Source organism: Sus scrofa, chromosome 13 (genome assembly GCF_054392235.1).
Source record: "Sus scrofa isolate SSC_HxYL_T2T_F1_AM1 chromosome 13, Sscrofa_HxYL_maternal_Yorkshire_Landrace_v2.0, whole genome shotgun sequence".
In the NCBI taxonomy this organism is placed as follows: Eukaryota; Metazoa; Chordata; class Mammalia; order Artiodactyla; family Suidae; genus Sus; species Sus scrofa.
The window spans coordinates 97,601,045-97,624,124 of NC_139395.1; the positions used below are offsets into that span (position 1 = coordinate 97,601,045).

Sequence of the window (23,080 nt, forward strand, 5' to 3'; positions counted from 1 at the left end):
GGTTGCTGGGACCAGGTGGCTCTGTCTGACTCCTTTCCTTTGCCTCTGATTTTCTCTCATGTCAGCATCATTCTCTTTCACCACAGATCAGCATTCTTCAGCGGGTGGGAAACACAGCCCTGATGTGTCACAAGTTTTCTGGCTTATAGATTCCATTAATCCTCTCGCACCCTGGGCCTTAAAAACACCAGGAAGACAAGCACTGGTTGCATGTGGGTCAGGTGCTCATCCTGGCCAGTGAAATGTCCTCAGAGCAATAATGGGCTGGGACAATCGACTGTGGCCAGAAGGACATAATCATAAAATGTAGTAGCTGGAAGATGAGGAAGACATGGGCGGCGGATGAGTTTCTAGGCATCCTACAGTTGGTCACTAAATCTCTAGCTGAGTCATTTAAACCTAAAAGAATACATGATATGCCAGTGATCTAGTAAAAGGTAAAGTCAAGATTTAGCTCTAGGTTTTCTGACTCCAAAGACTGTCTCTTTTCATTAGAATATTCCTACATCATCAAAGGTTGGGGCGAGGGAGGTGAGGGGGTGTTACCTCTTGAAGGCCACACTGTTCACGTTGCAATAGATTCTTACCCAAGCAGCAAGGACTTCAGCTTTCAAACTTCCTTCCCTCTTCAGAAACTTTAATTTTTCCCTCTCTGCTGAGTTCATCTCAACATTTAAATGCAAAGATTTTTCCTCTGTAACTGCTGCCAAACTAAAAACCTCCTCCTTTCCATTCCGCCAATTTTTTTTTCAGTGTGATATCTATAGCTACTAACTCATCTTTTTCACCAACTATTAATTATATTTCAATTCTTCAAAAATGCACCAAGTACCTCCTACATGATAACTACTGTGCTAGGCACTAGGGATATAAAAATAAAAGGCATGGTCCTTATCCTCAAAGAAACTACCCAATTTGGCTTCTCTCCAAGTGCTCATATGAAACCGCACTGTCTGAAGTAGAAAAGGAGCTCTACCTTGATGAATCAAACGTATGTGTATGCTCCCGAACCTTGCTAGTCTGACCCTGTTGATCTCACAAATCTTGCCTGCTTAATACTATTTATTAAAACTATCCTCTCTTGGAGTTCCTGTCGTAGCTCAGCAGAAATGAACTGAACAAGCATGAGGACGCAGGTTTGATCCCTGGCCTTGTTCAATGGGTTAAGGATCCAACATTGCTGTGAACTGTGAGGTAGGTCGCAGATTTGCAGACATGGTGCAGATACTGCATTGCTGTGGCTGTGGCTGTGGCTGTGGTGTAGGCTGGTAGCTGCGGCTCCAATTCGACTCCTAGCCTGGGAACCTCCATATGCCTCAGGTGCGGCCCTAAAAAGACAAAAGAAAGACAAACAAAAAAAACTATCCTCTCTTGTCTTTTATAAAGACTGTTTCTTCTCTGTTTTACTCCCAACGCTCTGGGCTGATTCCTTTATTTTTTTTCCTCCATATTTGTAATCTAAATGGCTCAACCAGAGCCCTTTGTTCTTACTATATTTTTGTTTTGGAAGGTGACTGGCCACATAATTTATTTTTACTTATTTATTTTTTTTCTTTTGTCTTTTTGCCTTTTCTAGGGCCGCTCCCGCGACATATGGAGGTTCCCAGGCTAGGGGTCGAATCGGAGCTGTAGCCAGACCACATAATTTATTATCCAAACTGGGTTAACCATTGAGAGTTAAAGGGGGCACACTATTAATAATTACCCTGAAGCTGCTTGGAAAAACTCAGTCACATGGATTCCTGCTTAAAAACCTTCAAAAGTCCCCTTCTCCAAATCTTAAAGCATAGCATACAAAAACTATTTAGCACTAACTATCTCTTTTAGATTAAATGTACACCTTTTTAATGGCTGACTCCCAAGTCCACCTGAAAGCCTACCTCCGCTCAATATTGAGCGTATACACGACTATATTATGTTGGGGGGGTGGGGGACATCTCCTTTGACTTCTTTCCCATCCAACAGAAATCTCATCACTTGCCAGTAACTGGTAATGCCCAGAAACTACTCAGAAGCCCCATTATTCAGATAAGAAAATGGAGGCTCGCCATATCAAATTACTTGCATAAACGCTACAAAGCAGCAGAACTATGATCCTAATTCAATTCTTAACTTCTCAAAGTCCACATACTTAGTGACTATGGGCATTAATTACAGATATAAATTCAACAAGCAGATATAATCAAAAGGCTTACTAAAATGTGGTATTGTTCTCTATGTCATGTATTAGTTCATTAATGCCACATCAACTACTCCAGATGAGAAAAAAAAGAAAGAAAACCATCTCAGTCCCCTGCCTAACAATCCTTGATGGTTCCCTCGTCAAAGAGATCACATTAGGCCCTTAATAACTGGATCCCACATTGTTGTTCTAGGTTTATTTCCCACAACTCCAGAGGCAAGGATTATTTACCATTCCGTGAACAGCTCATAACCTTATTGTTAAGGTCTTAATATTCTTCACCTGGTAAATCAGTCCTCCTCTCCCCAGACCATAAAATGTCACCCCTTCAGTTAAGATATTCCCAATTCTCCAAAGCAGGCGTGGTCCTATTTTAAGTTCCCACAACATTGTGGACATACATTTATTATAACATATATTATATTCCTTTGTAATAACTTGCAGGTCTGTCACTTCCAGTAGCGTGTGAATTCCTCCACAACAGGTTTTTGGCTCTCCATTCCTCCTATTTCATCCTTGCACCCTTTCTGTCTGGAAAACCATATTGCACACAGTGTGTATTCAAACAATATCTGCTAAACAAATAAGTGGATGAACAAGTGTCCTTTACTGATCAAATACCTTCAGTAGCTTCCCATCTGTTAAAAGAACTCCACTTACAGCAGAAAAATTTTATCTACTTTGATTTTCCAAGCTCTTAATGATTAGAAACTAGCTTCTTTCTCCAATAGTAATCTACAATTTTCTGTAATGGTTTCCCAGACACGCCAAAGATATTCCTGCAGTCCCGCCCTAAAAACTTTTGTAGGAAAGAGGATTCTAAAAAGACAGCAGAATAGGAAGCGCTAAGAATCTGTCTTCTTACCTGGGCAACAACTGCACTGGCAGAATCCGTCTCATGTAACTATTTTGAATCTCTGGAGTCTAACGAAGTCCTGCAACTTGCAGGGGAAGGCTTGGATGGTAAATTGCAACTAATTTTTGTCAACTTATAGCTGGTGGTGCAGTAGCAGCTACCCCTCCCCCAACAGCAGCCATGTGGCAGGCAGCTGTGCACATGTTCCCGGAGCAGTTTGTACACAGGATATGGGGTCCAGGATGTACAAAAACATCCAAATACCAGGCATCTGTGTTCTGACCGGGGACTGCTGCTTCTGCTTGCAGAAGTGCAGAAAAAGTGGGCAGCCATTGTTGCTCTGTCTCCCCACGGTCCCCCACCCCCACCCCCACTTTGGCTGAAGTGAATTTTGGAGGATTTAAAGGACTAGTGTCTTTCCCACCCTTCATTTTTCTCCATTTACCCCTTAGGGAACCACACATTAAAGACCAGGACACTTAAAAACAACTGCATATGTGGGAAAAATTAGAAAGTAACTACACACAGCCAGGGAAAGGCTCAGAAAAGACCTGAGAAGACCTTAAGTTTACACCTAGGGCTATCCCTGGCACAGAGACAGCCCAAGACAATTTTTTAAAAAATGAACAAAACTAATAAAGAGTAAACCTTGGGGAAGAGGGAAATTCCAACTTCCACAGTTACTACATTATTAAATTCAAACAACCAGTTTTTCAACAGTAAAAACTATCACAAGACATACCAAGAACAGGAAATTACGACCAATTCAAGGGGAAAAAAATAAAACAGTAGAAACAGTCCCTGAGAAAGTCCTGATGGCAGATATATTAGACAAAGACTTTAAAACAACTCTCTCTTAAAGATGCTCAAAGAACTAAAGGAAGATGTGGAGAAAGTCAAGAAAATGATACAACAAAATGGAAATATCAATAAAGAGAAAGAAAACCTAAAAAGGAACCAAAAAGAAATTCTGGAGCTAAAAAGTAAAATAACTGAAATGAAAAAAGAAATCGACAACTTGAACACAGAACAATGGAAATGAGCAAGCTAAAAAAAGAAGGAAAAAAGTGAACAGAGACTAAGGGACCTGGAAGGGACCTGGGGGACTCCCAAAAGGAGAAGACAGAAAAAGGGAGAATATTTGAAGAAATAATGACTGAAGACTTCCTCAATTTAATAGATGACATAAATATTAATATCAAGAAGCTCAACAAACCCAGGGTAAGATGAACTCAAAGAGATGCATTATAATCAAACCCGAAAAAGACAAAGACAGAGAGGATCTTGAAAGCATCAAGCAAAAAGTGAATTGTCACATACAAATCACATACCTGATAAGGGATTACTATCCAGGACATATTAAAAAAAATCTAAAACTCAACAACAACAACAACAACAAAGCCAAATAACCTAATTAAAAGTAGGCAAAGGACTTAAATAGATATTTTTCAAAATAAGATATACAGATGTCCAATACGCACATGAAAAGATATTCAACATTGCTAATCATTAAGGAAATGCAAATCAAAATTACACTGAGATATCACCTCACACCAATTAGGGTGGTTATTATAAAAAACAAACAAACAAACACGGAGTTCCCATCGTGGTTCAGTGGTTAACAAACCCAACTAGTATCCGTGAGGCCGTGGGTTCGATCCCTGGCCTTACTCAGTGGGTTAAGGATCTGGCATTGCCGTGAACTGTGATGTAGGTGGCACATGCACCTTGGATCTGGTGTTACTGTGGCTGTCGTGTAGACTGGCAGCTGTAGCTCCAATTTGACCCCTAGCCTGGGAACCTCCATATGCCATGGGTGCAGCCCTAAAAAGACAAATAAACAAACCCCCAAAACAGCAAGCAACAAGTGTTAGTGAAGTTGTAAAGAAATCAGAACCCTTGTATAACTACTGGTGGGAATGCAAAATGGTACTGCTATTGTATAAACTGGGACTTTGATTGCTTAAAATATTAAAAATAGAATTATCATACGATCCTGCTGGGTCAATTCCACTTCTAGGTAGACACCTCAAAGAAGTAAAAGCAGAATCTTGAAGAGACATCTGTACTCCCGTAATCACAGCAGCCTTATTCACAGTGGCTACAAATGAAAGCAACCCATTTGTCCCCTGATAAGAAAAATGTGATATATACATACAATGGAATAGTATTCATCCTTAAAAAGGAAGGAAATTCTGACACACTACAACATGGATGAACCATAAGGACATTGTGCTGAGTGAAAAAAGCCAGTCACAAAACGGCAAATACTGTATGATTCTACTTATATGAAGTACTTAGAATGATCAATAGCCTAGAGATAGAAAATGAAACAGTGGTTAGCAGAGTCTAGGAAGAGGAAGATATGGGGAGTTACTGTTTAATAGGCACAGAGTTTCATTTTCACAAGATGAAACAAGAGACAGGGATGTATGGCTTGATGGTTGGACAACATTATGAGTATATTCAGTACCACAGAAAGGCATACTTAACAATGGCCAAGACGGTGAATTTCATGTGTATTTTACCACAGTTTTAAAACAAAATGCATGTAGGATTGGGGATAGAGGGTATATGGGAAGTATCTGTATCTTTTGCTTAATTCTGCTATGCACTTAAAACTTTACTTAGAAAAATAAAGTCTAGGAGTTCTTGTCGTGGCTCAGCAGAAATGAATCTGACTAGCAGCCATAAGGATGCAGGTTTAATCCTTGGCTTCGCTCAGTGGATTAAAGATCCTGCATTGCTGTGGGTGTGGTGTAGGCCGGCAACTACAGCTCCAACTCAACCCCTAGCCTGGGAACTTCCATATGCCACGGGTGTAGCCCTAAAAAGACAAAAAGAAATAAATAAAAAATAAAGTCTATTTTTAAAAAGTATAAAACAGTCTTGTCCAAAGTGGCTTTTCCCTCTTCTTTGCCTCTTCAAAGTCTACCCATTTCTCAGCACCAGCAGTAGTTCCACCTCTACTCTAAGGGCTTCTATTACCTCCTGAGTCTAACCTAACTTCCTTCCTTTAAATTCCTACATAAAATACACTAAAATATCAAGACTAGCATAGCTAAGATAAATGAGTATGTGCTATAAGAATAACATTGGTACAATCTCCGTTAAAACAACTCACCGTTAAAACAACTCACCTAAATAACACGATAAATTCTTAATGAGCTGTTTGTTGTCAAAGCTATAAAAATTAAGTTTGTTCATTCAATCTATTCATATTTACTAACTGTTAAAAACATACCAACCATAAGAAGGGGACCTAAAAATACACTGGTGAAGGAAAAGATATAATCCCAGCCTCAGGAAGTCACAGTCTAACAGAGGAAGCACTATAAACAAGTAAACACGTACAAAAATATCAATTGTCTTCATTGCTATGAAAGAAACTAGTGGGCATTACAGAGCTGGGAAGGGGTATTACTTGCACAGTCTTTCAGATAAAGTGGTCCAGGAAGATTTCTGAGAGGAGTGATATTTAAGCTAAAACCTGGAAAATGAGGAGGTGTTAGCTACAGTAAAAGCAGAGAGAAGAGCATTCTATGTGAGAACAGAACTGTGAAAATACTCATATGACACCCACAAGTAAAAGTAAAGCAAATAAACGGAAACTGAGGACGACAAATAAAATACACATAAGGGAGGGTTTGGGGGAAAAAAGGAATTTACTAGCTTGGGTTATTTTCAAAAAAATAGTAGAAGCAACCCACTTGTTATTTTCTTACCTGGGGCTAAAGCAAAGTACATGGAGAAGGAATCAGGACCAATATTTCACACACACACACACACACCCCTCCTTTTCCATCTATGTTTTTGTCCTATTTATGAGTCTGTTTTCATTTTGTTCCTTTGCTAGTTTTGTTTTTTAGATTGTTATTTTATTTATTTATTTTTCATTAGGGAATCGGTGATTTACAGTGTTGAGTCAATTTCTGCTATACCGCATAGTGACCCAGTCATACATATATATACATTCATTTTCTCATACTATCTTCCATCATGGTCTATCCCAAGAGACTGGATATAGTTCCCTGTGCTGAACGGTAGGACCTCATTGCTTATCCATTCTAAATGTAATAGTCTGGTCTTTTTGTGGGTGGCAGCGAACACGGAGAGAACAGCCTCGGGCATGGTGTGAGAGTACAAGGCGGTGGGGCACTGCCTGCCCACCCCCCACATGCCAGCGTGCCACCTCTCTATCACATTCGAATCTCTCCGCCTAATCACGTTGTTGCCAGGCCCTGCTTCTGGTACTTTGTGTTTCAGCTGAAGAAGATGAAGTCTTCAGGAGAAATAGTCTGCTATGGACAGGTGTTTGAGACGTCTCCCCTGCGGTGGGAGAACTTGGGCATCTGGTTGCACTATGACTCCTGCAGCAACACCCACCATATATACCGGCAGTGCCGGGGCCTGACCAGGGCTAGCGCCATCACCCAGTGCTACCGAGACATGGGCACCCGGCTCTGGGCCCGGGGCCCACTCCATCCAGGTCATGAAGATGGAGGAGATCACAGCCAGCAACTGCTGCCAACCAGCAATCAAGCAGTTCCACGACTCCAAGATCAAGTTCCCTCTACCAGGGTCCTCCATCGCCAGCACAAGCCACGCTTCACCACCAAGAGGTCCAACATCTTCATTTAGATGCTGGCCCTCCCCATCCCTAGGTCTGACCAAATAAAACTTTTTAGGAAAACCAAAGAATTAATTAATGTAACAGTTTGCCTCTACCAACCCCAAATTCCCCATCCAACCCACTTCCTCTGCCCAGCCCCTCTGGTTGGGCATCTTATTTATTAACACTTTCAAGCTCCTACTTCCTCGCCTATAAAGTGAAACATTACATTTGCTCTCTGCCATGGGTGTAGCCAAAAAAAAAGAAAAAAAAAGATATCCTATCAATAATTTTTTTGTACTCTAATATATATTTAGAAAAAAAGAATAAGGATCATGAATGCCACTGTGAGCAGAAGACTAAAAAGGAACATGAGCATTATCAGACCTCAATAAATATGCTCTAAACATAATCATGAATGCATTAATTACTCCACTGTCATATTTTATTTCCCTATCAATGGATATTTACAGTCTCCATATTCTGCCATTATAAACAATTATATAATAAGCACTTCTACATGCAATAATTTCTTAGCCTTTTCTAATGCACAATCCCAGAAGAGTTTCTAGTAGGTGAAAAAATACAAATTTCGTTGTTTTTTTGGGTTTTTTTTTTGTCTTTTGCCATTTCTAGAGCCGTACCCGAGGCATATGGAGGTTCCCAGGCTAGGGGTCAAATCGGAGCTGTAGCTGCTGGCCTCCATCAGAGCCACAGCAACGCCAGATCCGAGCCACGTCTTCGACCTACACCACAGCTCACACGCCAGATCCTTAACCCACTGAGCAAGGCCAGGGATCGAACCCGCAACCTCATAGTTCCTAGTCAGATTCGTTAACCACTGAGCCACGACAGGGAACTCCAAAAAATACAAATTTCTTTAAGGAGTTCAATATGTATTACTAATCTGCCCTGAGTGCTTGTGCTGATTCATGCTCCTAACTGAAGTAGATAAGAAAGTAAGAATAAACAGAGTTAAGAAAAAGTGGATATAAAACGAAGATACCAATGTTTCTTACCTTTGCTGACACAGGTCACAACTTTAAGAAAGTCTTTGTTAATTTCAAATAGGAAGAAGATTTTGTTTTTAAAGAGCTTTTACATGATGCCCAAAATACTGCACATGAACATTTTAGAAAAATTACAAAATACAGAAAAGCACAGGAGTTCCTTCTGTGGCACAGTGGGTTAAAAGATCTGGTGTTGTCACAGCTGTGACGTAGGTCACAACTGCAGCTCAGATTCAACCCCTGGCCTGAGAACTTCCATGTACCGCCGATGCGGCCACAATTTTAAAAAAACTAGAAAAGCACATATGAGAAATTTAAAATCATCTATAATTACAACACCCAGAAACAGTTATAGTGTCTTATACACATATATCAAGTCCTTTCCTATGCTACATTTTTCTTTTTCCAAAAAAAGAAGACGGGGGACAGGAGTCATACTTTACATGCTGGTTTAACTTTCTGAACGTAATAAATTTTTTAGATTATAATATCTATAGAAGGCCAGAATACAAAAGCGTCACAATAGACTCAGTTTATTTATCACACCGCTTCCAATGTTTCATTCTTATCACCAATGTTGTGGTAAACATTATTTGCTCAAATCTTCCTGAAGATCTTTCTTTAATTAGGATAAACCTACAGAAGAGAAAATGCTGAGTCAGGGGTTGCATATTTTTAAGACTTTTGAGGGGTGCTGAGCAAACTATCCTTCAAAGAGGTTGTTTCATTTTATGAATCCCCATACTATCCTCTGCCTAAAGTGACAATTAACCAAAAAAAATCACTTTGCTAATAAGATTGGCAAATACTGGCTTTTATCATTTAAATTTACACTTTGATTACTGGTTAAATGAATATATATTAGTATTTTTATTAGGGATTTGCATTTCTTCTGTGAATTTCCCATCCTGCTGTCCTGTTTTTTCTTGTAATGCCAATATTTCATTTACTTATTTCTTTTCTGTTTCTTTTTTTTTTTCTTTGCTATTTTAGGGCCGCACTCACAGCATATGGAGATTCCCAGGCTAGAGGTTGAATTGGAGCTGTAGCTGCCGGCCTACACCACAGCTCACAGCAACCCCAGATCCTTAACCCACTGGGCAAGGCCAGGGATCGAACCTGAATCCTCATGGATTCTAGTCAGGTTTGGTAACTGCTGAGCCACAAAGGGAACTCACATTTACTTATTTCTTTATTATATTGAATGATCATGGTTACTAAGCCTCTGGTCTGTGGCAGTTTCTCAGATCTGCCTTGTTTATGAAAAGGTGGACAAGTTTTGGGAAGTCCTGGTCAGGTGTTTTGTAGAAAGCCACTCAATCTGGGTTTTTCCAATACTTTTTTTTTCTTTTTCTCATTGTTAGACTAAAGTTATATATTACTGCAAGAAAGATCTCATCATATATTGAGGGCACATGCTCTCAAAATGACTATGACAACTAAAGTTAACTCTGAGGATGTCCTGGACAAGCTGGCTTTTCTTCACCCCATATTTACATAAGTTTCTCTTGGAAGCACTACAATAAATGTAGCTCACACCCAAGGAGGGGTTGGAGGGTTTAAGCTCTACCTCCTTAAAGAGGGAGAAAACTATGCAAATATTTTGAAATTCTGTACAGGGAAACTTGTTTCTTCATGCCCCACTTATTTATTCAGTCATTTACATGAACATGTTCTTATATATTTTTATTTTATACTTTAGGTTAAAATCCAACATTATGTTATTTATTTTATTGCTCAAAGTGCTCCAGTTTTGGCCACTGGGATCTTTTTCTGGTTGGCTCCTGTGTTGCTCTGGTATGTTTGCTTTTTTTTTTTTTTTTTTTTTTTTAATATTTCCTTACTTTCTGGTACTATGAGACACTGCAGGTTGTTTTTGTATATTCCTGTCCAAATCTAGATTAGTTATTTTCCCAAATAGCCTTGGATTCTTTCATTGCAGAATAGTATTAGAAACCAAAATCTAGGTGGTAGGCAACATTATGGCTTTTAAAAACTCTAATATTTTATTGAAATGCATTACATAATTTTTATTTGCTTTGAAAAGAACTGTCACCTTTAAAAGACTTATTTTTTTCTCCTAGGAATACAGAACAACTTTCATTTATTGAGTTGTGTTGTCTTTTATGTTTCTCAGTAAATAACCGAACAATTACTTTTTCTGTATATCACAGCAGTGATCATAAGTTAAATATCATTGATATTTCCTCCATCTGCTAATGCAAATCTTCCAGACTTTACAAAGCCCACAGGATTTCTGTGAGCCTTTAGAGGAATGAGCCTCAGCCATGGCTGCACATTAGAATCAACTGGGAAACTTAAAAATCTTATGTCCAGTTCATGTCTCAAACCAACTTCACTGGAACCTTTGAGGGTGGGACATATTGTTCTAAAAGGTCTCAGGTGATTACAATATGTATCTAAGATAGAAAAACACCACTTTAGTCTCTCACATGGCCTCATTACCAGCTCACTGCCAGTAAGTCTGCTGAGTAATGCTGCCTCCACCAGGCACAGATCACCTCCCCCTTCCTCTGCAGAAACACTGAGCATTTATAAAATGCCAAAACTTCAAGTTTGCCCTTTTTTTTTTTTTTTTTTTTTTTGCTTTTTAGGGCTGCACCCACGGCATATGGAAGTTCCCAGACTAGGGGCTGAATCAGAGTTGTAGCTGCTGGCCTACGCCATAGCCACACAGAATCTGAGCTGCGTCTGCAATCCTACACCAGAGCTCACAGCAACTTTGGATCCTTCACCCACTGATCAAGGCCAGGGATGGAACCTTCATCCTCATGGATCCTAGTTAGATTTCATTAACCACTAAGCCACGATGGAACTCCAAGTTTGCCTTTTTTGAAATAAGGAATATTTTGCTTCCTTACTAGATAACCTTATAAAATACAGATAGAAGCAGCACTGTTTGTGACTTAACATGATTCTCATTAAATTATATTTTGAAAGGTAATTTTTTTGTTGTTTTCATAAAAACTTATAACCATCCTACACGCATAGGATTCACACATAACTTGAAGAGATCTGGCCATAAGACAAACCCTAGTAAGAACCACCATGAAATAATCACAATCTTTTCTGCTTTCTAAAGACCAGATTTTTCAACCGCTTTTTTCCTCTGAGGTACACTGAACATAATCATGGCAACGTCAAAGCCCAAACCCACATTAACTCCTAACTGACTGACTCATTCCCACAAACAAATGGCCTAACAGAAGTACAAGTGTGCCTATGGCCCAGTATAAATACTGTTTACTTCAATCTCTGCTGTTCTTCTATACAAGATGTCTGGCATTAAATTAAAATTTTAATAATGCACCAAAAAAAAAAAAAAAAAGAACACCCACACTGCAAGAAATAAAGCAGCCAAATAGAAACAGACTCATACATGACCTAGAAACTGAAAATATCAAGACAGGGGCTTTAAGATAACTATTTCAACTTTCTCATTATTAGACTGGAAGAAATTTTTTTCTTATCTTTAATCTTAATCACTTGAAAAGATAAAGTCTAAGCTAAGACACTAATGATGTATTATGAGCTTTATAACTATGTAAAAATAAAATGTATGCTAACTATAGGACAAAAGAGGAGAGAGGAAAAGGAAATATACATAGTATGGTGTAACATTCTTTGAAAGTAGCCTGTGATAACTTAAAGATGTACAGTGTAAACCCTAAAGCAAACAACATTAGCAAACTGAAGAATAAAAATCATATGGTCATCTCAACAGATGCAGAAAAAACATCAACAAAACATCTGACAAAGCTCAACACCCATTCATAATAAAAACTCTCATCAAAGTGGGTATGAAGGGAACATATTTCAGTGTAATAAAGCTCACTCACTACAAACCCACAGATAACATCATATTCAAAGGTGAAAGGCTGAAAGCCTTTCCTCTAAGATCAGGAATAAGAGAAGATGCTCCCTCTCACCACTTCTACTTAATATAGTATTAGAAGTCATAGCCAGAGCAATCAGACAAGAAAAAAAATAAAAGGAAGCCAAATTAGAAAGGAAGAAGTAAAATTCTGGTACTGTTTGAAGATGTCTTGACACTATACATAGAAAACCCTAGGAGTTCCCTTGTGGCTCAGTGGGTTAAGGAACCAGCATTGTCACTGCCATGGCTCTGGTTACAACTGTGGCATGGGTTTGATCCCTGGCCCAGGAACTTCTGCATGCTGTGGATACAGCCAAAAAAATTAATATACAGAAATCTGTGGCATTTCTCTATACTAATAATTAGCTAAGAGAGAAAATTAAGAAAACAATCTCATTTGACATTGCATCAAATAGGATAAAATGGCTAGGAATAAACTTAAATAAGAAGGTAAAAGATCTGTACTTGGTAAACTATAAGACACTGACAAAAGAAACTGAAACACAAACAGATGGAAAGATATACTATAATCATGGATTGGAAGAATTAATATTTTCAAAATGATCATACTACCCAAGGAAATCTACAGATTCAATGCAATTCCCCAATGCAATTCCCATCAAAATACTCATGGCATTTTTCACAAAACAAAAACAAAAAAATTCTAAAAGACTCTGAGTAGCCCAAACAATTTTGAAAAAAAGAAAAAGAAAAAGAACAGAGATGAAGGTATCATGTTTCCTGACTTCAGACTATACTACAAAGCTATAGTAATCAAGACAGTATTTTACTGATACAAAAACAGACATATATATCAAGGAAACAGAACAGAGAGCCCAGAAATAAACTCATGCACTTATGGTCTACAATCTACAACAAAGGAGGCAAGAATATACAATGGGAAAAAGATAATTTCTTCACTAAGTGGTGCTGGGATAACTGGACCACTACATGTAAAAGAATGAAATTAGAACATTTTCTTATACCACATACAAAAAATAAACTCAAAATGGATTAAAGACCTAAATATAAGATTGGAAATCATAAAACTCCTAGAAGAAAACCTAGGTAGAACACTCTTAGACATAAATGGTAGTAACATTTTTGGGATCTATCTCCTAAGCAAAGGAAACAAAAGTAAAGATAAACAAGTGGGACCTAATTAAACTTAAAAGGTTTTACACAGCCAAGAAAACCACTGACAAAACACAAAGACAACCTACTGAATAAGAAAAAATATTTGCAAATGATATTACTAATAAGGGGTTAATATCTAAAATTAGAGGCAGTTCATACAACTCAATATCAAAAAAGTAAAACACCCAATCAAAAAATGGGTAAAAGATCTGAATAGATATTTTCCCAAAGAAGACATACAGATGGCCAATAGGCACATGGAAAGATACTGGACATCACTAATCATCAGAGGAATGCAATCAAAACACAGTCAGATATCACCTCACACCTGTCAGAAGGGCTGTTATCAAAAAGACCACAAATAACCAATGAGGATGGGAACTGGAAAAAAGGAAACCCTTGTGTACTGCTAGTGGGAATGTAAACTGGCACAGCCACTATGGAAAACAGCATGAAGTTTCTTCAAAATACTAAAAATAGGAGTTCCCGCTATGACCAGCAGGTTAAGAATATGACTACAGTGGCTCAGGTGATTGCGGAGGCCAGGGTTTGTTCCCTGGCCCAGAGGAGTGGGTTAAAGGATCCAGTGCTGCCACAGCTGTGGCGCAGGTTGAAGCTACAGCTTGGATTCAGTTGCTGGCCCAGGAACGTCCACATGCTGTAGGTGCAGCCATAACATTAAAAAAAAAAAAAAAAGCCTCTAAAAGTAGAACTCTCCTACAATCCAGCAATTCCACTCCTGGGTATACATCCAAAGAAATTGAAAACAGCAATTCAAAAAGATACATGTATCCCAGCATTATTTACAATAGCCAAGACAATGGAAGCAACCTAAATGTTCATCAAGAGATGAGTGGATAAAGGTCACACACACACACACACACACACACACACACACACACACAAATACTACTCAGCCATAAAAAAGAATGAAGTTCTGCTATCTGCAACAACATGGATGGACCAGGAAGGTATTACAGTTTGTGAAATAAATCAGACAAATACTGTATCTTATCACTTATATGTGGCATTTGAAAAATAAAATTACAACAAAACTAAAACTTACAAATAGGTATAACAAATAAGCAAAGGCAGAATATAAATAAAATGGGAGTTCCCATTGTGGTGCAGTGGAAACGAATCTGACTAGTATCCATGAGGATGCAGGTTCGATTCCTGGCCTCGCTCAGTGGGTTAAGGATCCAGCATTGCCGTGAGCTGTGGTGTAAGTCGCAGATGCGGCTTGGATCCCACGTTGCTGTTGCTGTGGCTATGGCCAGCAGCTGCAGTTCCAACTGGACCCCTAGCCTGGGAAACTCCATATGCTGGCGGGTGCAGCCCTAAAAGACAAAAAAAAAAAAAAAAAAAAAAAAAAAAAAGTAATATAAATAAAATAAAATCATAAAAAAATCTATTTTATCCAAAATAAGTAAAGAAAAAGAAAGAAATAGAACTGGAAATAGATGAGACAGAGAGGGGAAAAAATAGCAGTATGGCCGATTTAAACTCAACTATATCAAATTATATTAAATATAATTATCTAGAGGCCCTTTAAAGTCCTTAGATTCCCAGAACAAGGAATGTAACCAGGGATATAGGTAGGTATTGCATAATGATAAAAGAAAATACCACAAACAAATGAACAAAATAAAACAATCCTAAATGTGCATGTGTCCAACAAGAGTTTCAAAATACATGCAGGAAAAACTGACAGAGAAATGGGAAAAATAGAAAAAAAATTATGCTTGGAAACCAACATTCCTCTCTTAGCAATAAGCAGAACAAGCAGATAGAAAGGATATAGAAAATATGATCAACACTGGCAATCATCTTGACATCACTGATATTTATAGAACACTCCACTCAGCATCAGCAAAATTCAAGTTCTTTTCAGAGCACTTGGAACATTTACTAAGAGGCCATACAACAGATCTTGAAGCAAACTTCAAAGCTGTGAAACAACTAAAATAATCCCCCAAAGATGTTCTCTAATCACAATAGAATTGAATTAGAAATCAATAACAGAATATTTCTGGAAAATCTCCAAATATTTAGCAACTGAACAACACATTTTCAAATTCATTGACAGATTAAAAACTACCAGAGCTCCCTCAAGGAAAAAGAGACAATACCTATTATACCTGTCATGGAAATTGAGTTCCCTATTATACAAATTGAATGCCCAGTTTAAAACCTCCTCACAAGGAAAACTCCAAGCCTACATGGCTTCATTGGCAATTTCCACTAAATAGTTACAATAAAACAATCTGATATTAAACAAACTCTTGGTAAGGCCAACACAACCCTGATACTGAGACTAAACAAATGAATTATAAGAAAATTTCAAACCCACATCCTTCATGAACACAGTTACAAAAAACCTTAACAAGCCTTAAAAAGGAATGCAGTTCTGATACATGCCACAACATTGATAAACCTGGAAAACAATATATACTAAGTGCAATCAGCCAGATCCAAAAAGAAAAATAAGGTATATTTCCACTTATATCAGGTACCTAGAAATGTCAAATTCCGAGACAAAAACTAGAACAACAGTTACCAGTGGCTAGAGAAAGGAGAACAGGGATTGATTGATTGATTGACTGATTGATCTTTTTGCCATTTTCTTGGGCCACTCCTGCAGCATATGGAGGTTTCCAGGCTAGGGGTCGAAGCAGAGCTGTAGCTGCTGGCCTCCGCCATAGCCACAGGAACATGGTATCCGAGCCACATCTGTGACCTACGCCACAGCTCACAGCAACGCCGGATCCTTAACCCACTGAGCAAGGCCAGGGATGGAACCAGCAACCTCATGGTTTCCTAGTCGGATTTGTTAACCACTGAGCCACGATGGGAACTCCAGGGAATTATTATTGAATGTGTAGAGCTTCATTTTGAATGACTAAAAAATTCTGGAGCTGAATAGTGGTGATTAGTGCACAAGATGACTGTACTTAAAGCCATCAAATTATACATTGGAAAATGGTTAAAAGGGTAAATTTTATGTTATATGTATTTTACCACCATAATAAAGAAACCTTAGCAAAATGTTAGCAAACTTAATCCAGTAATAGATAAAAATGATAATACAGGAATCTCCTGTATGGTACAACAGGTTAAAGGTCCAATGTTGCCACATCCGTGGCACAGGTAATAACTGTGGCACAGGTTCAATCCTGGCCCAGGAACTTCCACATGCCTCAGGTACAGCTAAAAAAAAGGGGGGGATAAACATTACATGCAAGTGGTATTTATCCACAGAATGCTGGTTGGCATAGATAATGCAAAATAATCCACAAAAAAAGCTATCAAAAGTAATAAATGAGAGACTAAAAATTATATTTAAAAGTATCTTTAATCTCTAGTTCACAAGATTTTTTTTTTAAGTGACCAAAATTTTGTCATTTTGCCGTTTCTTGGGCCGCTCCCATGGCATATGAAGGTTCCCAGGCTAGGGGTTGAATCGGAGCTGTAGCTGCTGGCCTACGCCAGAGCCACAGCAATGCGGGATCCGAGCCGTGTCTGCGACCTACACCACAGCTCATGGCAATGCCGGATCCTTAACCCACTGAGCAAGGGCAGGGATCGAACCCGTGTCCTCATGGTTCTTAGTCGGATTTGTTAACCACTGCGCCACAATGGGAACTCCTAAATGAACAAAATTTTTAAAATGGATCCTGAAAAGTATTTCAGGAGTTCCCATTGTGGCTCAAGAGGTTAAGAACCTGACTAGTGTTCATGAGGATAACGGTTTGATCCCTGGCCTTGCCCAGTGGGTTAAGCATATGGTGTTGCCACAAGCTGCGGTGTAGGCCTCAGATGTAGCTTGGATCTGGTGTTGCTCTGGCTATGGTGTAGGCCAGTGGCTATGGCTCCGATTCCACCCCTGCCCTGGGAACCTCCATATGCCAAAGGTGCCCTAAAAAAACAAAAAAAAAGAATTTCAGACAAAACTATCGTTCCTCTTTAATCTACCTATGTAAATATGTTATTGGTAATTTCTTAATTGACCATCCTTACTTTCTTCAGGCAAATCTTACTTCGTTCATCTGAACACAATGTTAATTTTATTTGCTAATATTTAAGGTTTTTTGCTTCTACAGCTATGTGATTGGCTTATAATTATCTGTACTGTTAAGTTTTATTTATGAGTTAAATCAGTTTTGTTCTGTGTACTGAGAAGTCTTTGCTTTTATTCTTTGCATGCTTTATTGCCTGGATTATCTATTCATAGAAACAGGAAAAAGTTTGTCCATAAAACTGTCACGAATAGAGTCTTTTTTAAAGTTATTTTATTGGACAAGATTTTCTATTTCTACCACCATATTAAACTTTTGAAGTTTTCTACTCTTTAAAAAAAAAATCAGTCTTGGTAATTTATTTTCCTTCAAATAATTTTTTTTATCAGTACTTTCAAATTCTTCAACAAAACTATTATATGGTAATCTGAACATTTATTAAAATTTTTTTTAAAATCCTCTAATATTTCTAATACTCCTCTAATGTTCCTAATATTACAACATTTTGCTAAATGACCTCCCAGAGTTTATTATGGTCCATCTACCTGGATCTTTCAGTTTTACCACTTTTCGACCTGCTATGGCAACACCGGATTCTTAACCTGCTGCACCACAAGAGGATATCCAGTTTTACCACTTTTCAATCTTCTAATCTTGTTCAATTTTGTTTTTATTTTAATTATAAATTTCTTTTTGCCAAGCTTGGGCCAATGCGGGGAGGTGAATACCTTGTTTCATTTCATTTTTAAAAAGCACAAATAAGGAGTTCCAGCTGTAGGGTAGCAGGATCAGCATCATCTCTGGAGAGCTGAGAAACAGGTTCCATCCCCAGCCCAGCACAATGGCTTAAAGCCCAGCATTGCCATACCTGTGGCATAGGTTGCAACTGTGGCTCAGATCTAATCCCTGGCCCAGGAATCCCATAAGCCAAAGGCAGCCAAAAAAAGAAAAAGAAAAAATTAAAAAGCACACATACAATTTTGACTGTATCCCATGTATATGTGTACATTTATATAAAATTATCATTTATTGTTAATATTCATTTGTTTAGATTTCTGCCTTGACTTAACAGCTTTTTGGGGAAAGAAATGACAAGTGGACTTCTTCCATTAATTCCAAATTTTATTGCACTGTGGCCAGATAAAAAAAAATGACCAATCAAATTTCTGCTTTAAACACTATATTGAGATTTTTCTGTTTTCTAGTACGGTTACTTTCTATAAACATTCCATGGATGCTTGAGGAGAAGGGGTATTCTTTGTAAGGTACCCAGTGTTGGCGATAAATGTGAATGAGGTGTTCATTTGGTGGGGGGAGTGGCAGAGATGAGAAATTATATGGGAAATTAAGCATGTAAATAGACATATAAAGGACAATGGGAGACAGAAGGACTTCTTCTAGAAGGCTGTTTAGCTTTGTAAGGAACTACCAAACTGCCTTCCAAAGTGCGTGCACCATTTTGCATTCCCACTAACAATGAAGGAGAGTCCCTGCTACTCTGCATTCCTGTCAACAATTTGGTATTGTCAGCTTTTTGAATTTCGATAATTCCAAAAAGTGTGTAGCACAGACTATTATTGTTTTAATTTTCAATCCCTTAATTATAAAACATATCAAGTATGTTATGCTTATATGCCTTCTGTATACATTCCTTGGTGAAGTGTCTGTTCAGATCTTTTGCCCACTTTTTAATTGGGTGGTTGTTTAATTCTTGTTGTTACATTCTTTTTATACTTTGGATACATCTAGGTAGGAAAGAATTTAATCTTGCCCAAAGAGAGGTCTGGCTTTTGCCCTTAGTTTCTGGGAAGTAATCTCTAAACCCTTGGAAAGTCTCATCTGATAAAACTGTCTCAGTTTAACTGGGGGCAAATGAACAGTCACATAGTAGCCATGTCATTTGGGATGGAGGCTTTAAGTCATAAATAATAAGATTTAGTCTGGGGGTATCTGGACTATATGGTAGCAGCTTGACACTCCCCACGCCCCTCTGAGGGACTAGAGACTTAAATCAGCCATCTGAGTAGCTGGTCAGGTTGACATGATCAGCCCCCAGTAAAGACTCTGGATACCAAAGCTCACATGAGTTCTGTGGCCGACAATACTCCATGTGAGTATCAATACTGGGAAAGTAACACTGTCCGTGACTCCATGGGAAAGACAACTGGAAGCTCCACGTGTGCTAATTTTCTGGACTCTGCCCTAAGGGCCTTTTTACTGGATTGATTTTACACTGTATCCTTCAGCTATAATAAATCATAGCCATGAGTATAACAGCTTTCAAAGAATTCTGTGAGTCTTTCCAGAGAATTAGCAAACCTAAAAGGTGGTTTTGGAGAACCCTGAATTTACATCTGGTGTTAGAAGCAAGGCCAGGCTTTTGTGCACTACACTTAAACTTTGCAATTGGCTAACTTTGCAAAGTCCTTTGCTAAATAGGTGTTTTGCTGGGTTTTTTTTGTTTGTTTGTTTTTTGGTTTTTTTGTCTTTTTGCCATTTCTTGGGCCGCTCCCACGGCATATGGAGGTTCCCAGGCTAGGGGTCTAAACGGAGCCATAGCCACTGGCCTACACCAGAGCCACAGCAACGCGGGATCTGAGCTGTGTCTGCAGCCTACACCACAGCTCACGGCAACGCTGGCTCCTTAACCCACTGAGCAAGGCCATGGATCGAACCTCATGGTTCCTAGTCAGATTCGTTAACCACTGCATCACAACGGGAACTCCTGTTTCGCTGTTTTATCTAAAAAAAATCATTGCCGCACACAAGATCACCTAGATTTTCTCTCATTTTTCTTCTGAAAGTTTCTCTTTTTATGTTTACATTTAGGTCCATGATCCATTTTGAGTTAATTTTTGTGAAAAGTTTAGAGTCTGTGTCTAGCTTCATTTTTTTTTTGATGGCAGGCGGGGGGTGGGGGGTGGGGGAGACGGGCACAGGGGTATGGATTTCAATTATTCCAGCCTCGTTTGTTGACAAGATTCCTTTCACCACTCAATTGCCTTTCCTCCTTTGTCAAAGACTAGTTGACTATATTCGTGTATATAAACAGGTCTGTTTCTGGGGTCTATTCTGCTCCATTTATCTGTTTCTATTCTTTCCCTAACACTATGAGGGTCTTGCTTACTGTAGCTTTATAGTAAGCCTCAAAATCAGGTAGTAGGAGTCTTGGATATTGTTTTTTGACCCAACCTGTGTCTCCGTCTTTTGAACATATACATAAATGCATTCACTGTTACTCTAATTACCAATGAGGTGGTCTTACATTCTGTCACTCTCTATTATTCTTGCTGCTCTTTATCATTACTTCCTTTATCTTCTGTCCTTGGCTAATCATACCGTAGACATTTTCTTTTTCTTAATAATACTATAAATATTGTTCCACTGTCTTTCACTATTTAGTAGTGAACAGACTGCTTTTTGTAGCAGTCTCCTTTTCACCCCCTACCTGGATGCTTACAATATATTTTTTAATTCTCCTCAAATTTTTCAGCCGGATACATCTAGTGTTTTCCATATATCAGTGAAATCCTTTAAACTGTAAATTTTTGTCCTTCTTGAGCTCAAAGATGTTGTCTTCCAGCTTACCCGTGATTACTGCTTCTCTCCTATGTTCTCCTTTACTCAGGAACACTACTTATCTACGTACTGAATCTTTATCCTCTGTACCTATCGTTTTCATCTTTTGTACCCTTTTCCACCGCTGCATTCTAGAAGACCTTCTCCGGCCCTGTTCCACATCATGACATGATTTCCACCATGGACTATCTTTTGACTTCCTCAATGTGGATTTTAACAGTACATTGACTTTCACTATCTTTATGAGTTTTGAGGCATTTTGAGGAAAATTTAAAATGCATAAAAGTACAAAGTGCTCTCTTGTGATACAGCGGGTTAAAGAGACAGCATTACATCACTGCAGCAGCTTGGGTGGGTTTGATTTTTGGAACTTCCGCATGCCACAGGTGCAGCCAAAAAAAGAAAAACAAAAAAAAAAATAAAAAAAGAAAGTACAAAGAATGATTCGAGATCCTTTCTCATCATCCTTATTTCCTGTAGTTCCAGGGCCTTGCAGTCAGTTTACCTGGATTCAAATCTGACACCTCTCTCTGATTAGTTGTATAATCTTAAGGAAAGTAATTTAACCTATTTGCTCCAATTTTATTGGGAATAATCATTTAATTATTTAATCTGTTAGTTTGTGAAGAGTTTTGATACAGGAGCTGGCACTCAATAAATATTTAGCTATTATTACTATACTCTCTGCTGTTATCTTAGCTGGCTTCCATCTATGTTGATCCACTATCTTTTACATACTATTTCAGATTCATAGAATAACTGTGAGAAGAAAGCAAATATCATATCATATTATCTTGTTTCTTTTATCAATTTTTTCCAAGCCTGATTTTCCCGTGCTTTATATATAAAATCTCCTTCTTTCATTTGCAGAATTTTTGAATGAGCCATAATGCCTTTTTTAAAAATGCTGTCAATTATTTAAACGTTGAGAAAATATCCAGGTGAGGTGTTTACTAAGAAAAATATTAGGAAAATTCTAGTCTCTCCTCTTTACTGTCTATCAGGGTATTATTTGACTTTTAACTCTTAGGTTGGAGAAAAGACTGATTCACACAACTCCTAGCCAAGTTTCTAGCATATTAAGCGGTCACATACTATTATGGCTCTCATCTATTTTGGAGATTACGGATCTCTTTGAGGATCCCATTAAAATTACATAGTCTCTCCAGAATGTAGAATTTTGCTCACTGATTCAGCCTGTCATGCCTTGAAGTCAATTCATGGGTTGGAGGTTAAGGATCCCCTGATTTATACAGCTTTGATGAGCTAAGGAAGACTCTGCTGATCCTGCTGCCTCATTATTTGATGCATGTAACTGGTAATGTAATCCTAGTTACTTTAAAACAGAATGTAGTTCTTCCCTAGTCAAAAGGAGGGCCTAACGAAGACTAGTTTAAGCTGGTGACTGGTACGAGGGAGTTCATTAAACTGTTCTTTTTACTCTTTGTAAATCTAGGAAAATCTGAAAATAGAAACTTTTATTTGAACTAGGGCCTGAAAAAATGCATACCACTCCATGGATTTTCTTCCTTCTGCCCCTTCCCACTTCACATCTGAACATGCACCACAAGCAGTCCACCTCTGCCCCCGCCTTTACAGAACTGTGGTCACTAAGGGAAGTAGAGAGGCAATGATAAGAGAAATGGGAGGGAGAAAAGGAGTCCTGGATGCTGCAGATAGCAGTTGCAACACCACAGCGGGCAGTTGCCAAGTTTCTGGTTGGCAAAGACCCCACTTCCTTAAATTGCAGGTATGCAATAGAGATGGGTAGAAAATGACCTTTTTCC

The 23,080-nt window shown here is 38.5% G+C and overlaps 1 protein-coding gene and 1 pseudogene across 30 annotated transcripts in view; one reads left to right on the forward strand and one right to left on the reverse strand.

The window, feature by feature from the left end:
- TFDP2 (transcription factor Dp-2) overlaps positions 1-23,080 on the reverse strand; it is a 189,478-nt gene that overhangs the window by 80,948 nt on the left and 85,450 nt on the right. Inside the window, exon 1 of one of the 30 annotated variants that reach the window (XM_021069561.2) lies at positions 3,048-3,408. The exons of 28 other annotated variants lie outside the window; for them this stretch is intronic. The gene's annotated coding sequence lies outside the window, so the exon portion shown is untranslated. Of the gene's footprint in view, positions 1-3,047; positions 3,409-23,080 lie in introns of those variants that run through there. One more of the 30 variants, XM_021069565.2, reaches the window with a different exon arrangement.
- On the forward strand, positions 7,165-7,679 carry LOC100620366 (large ribosomal subunit protein eL20 pseudogene; annotated as a pseudogene).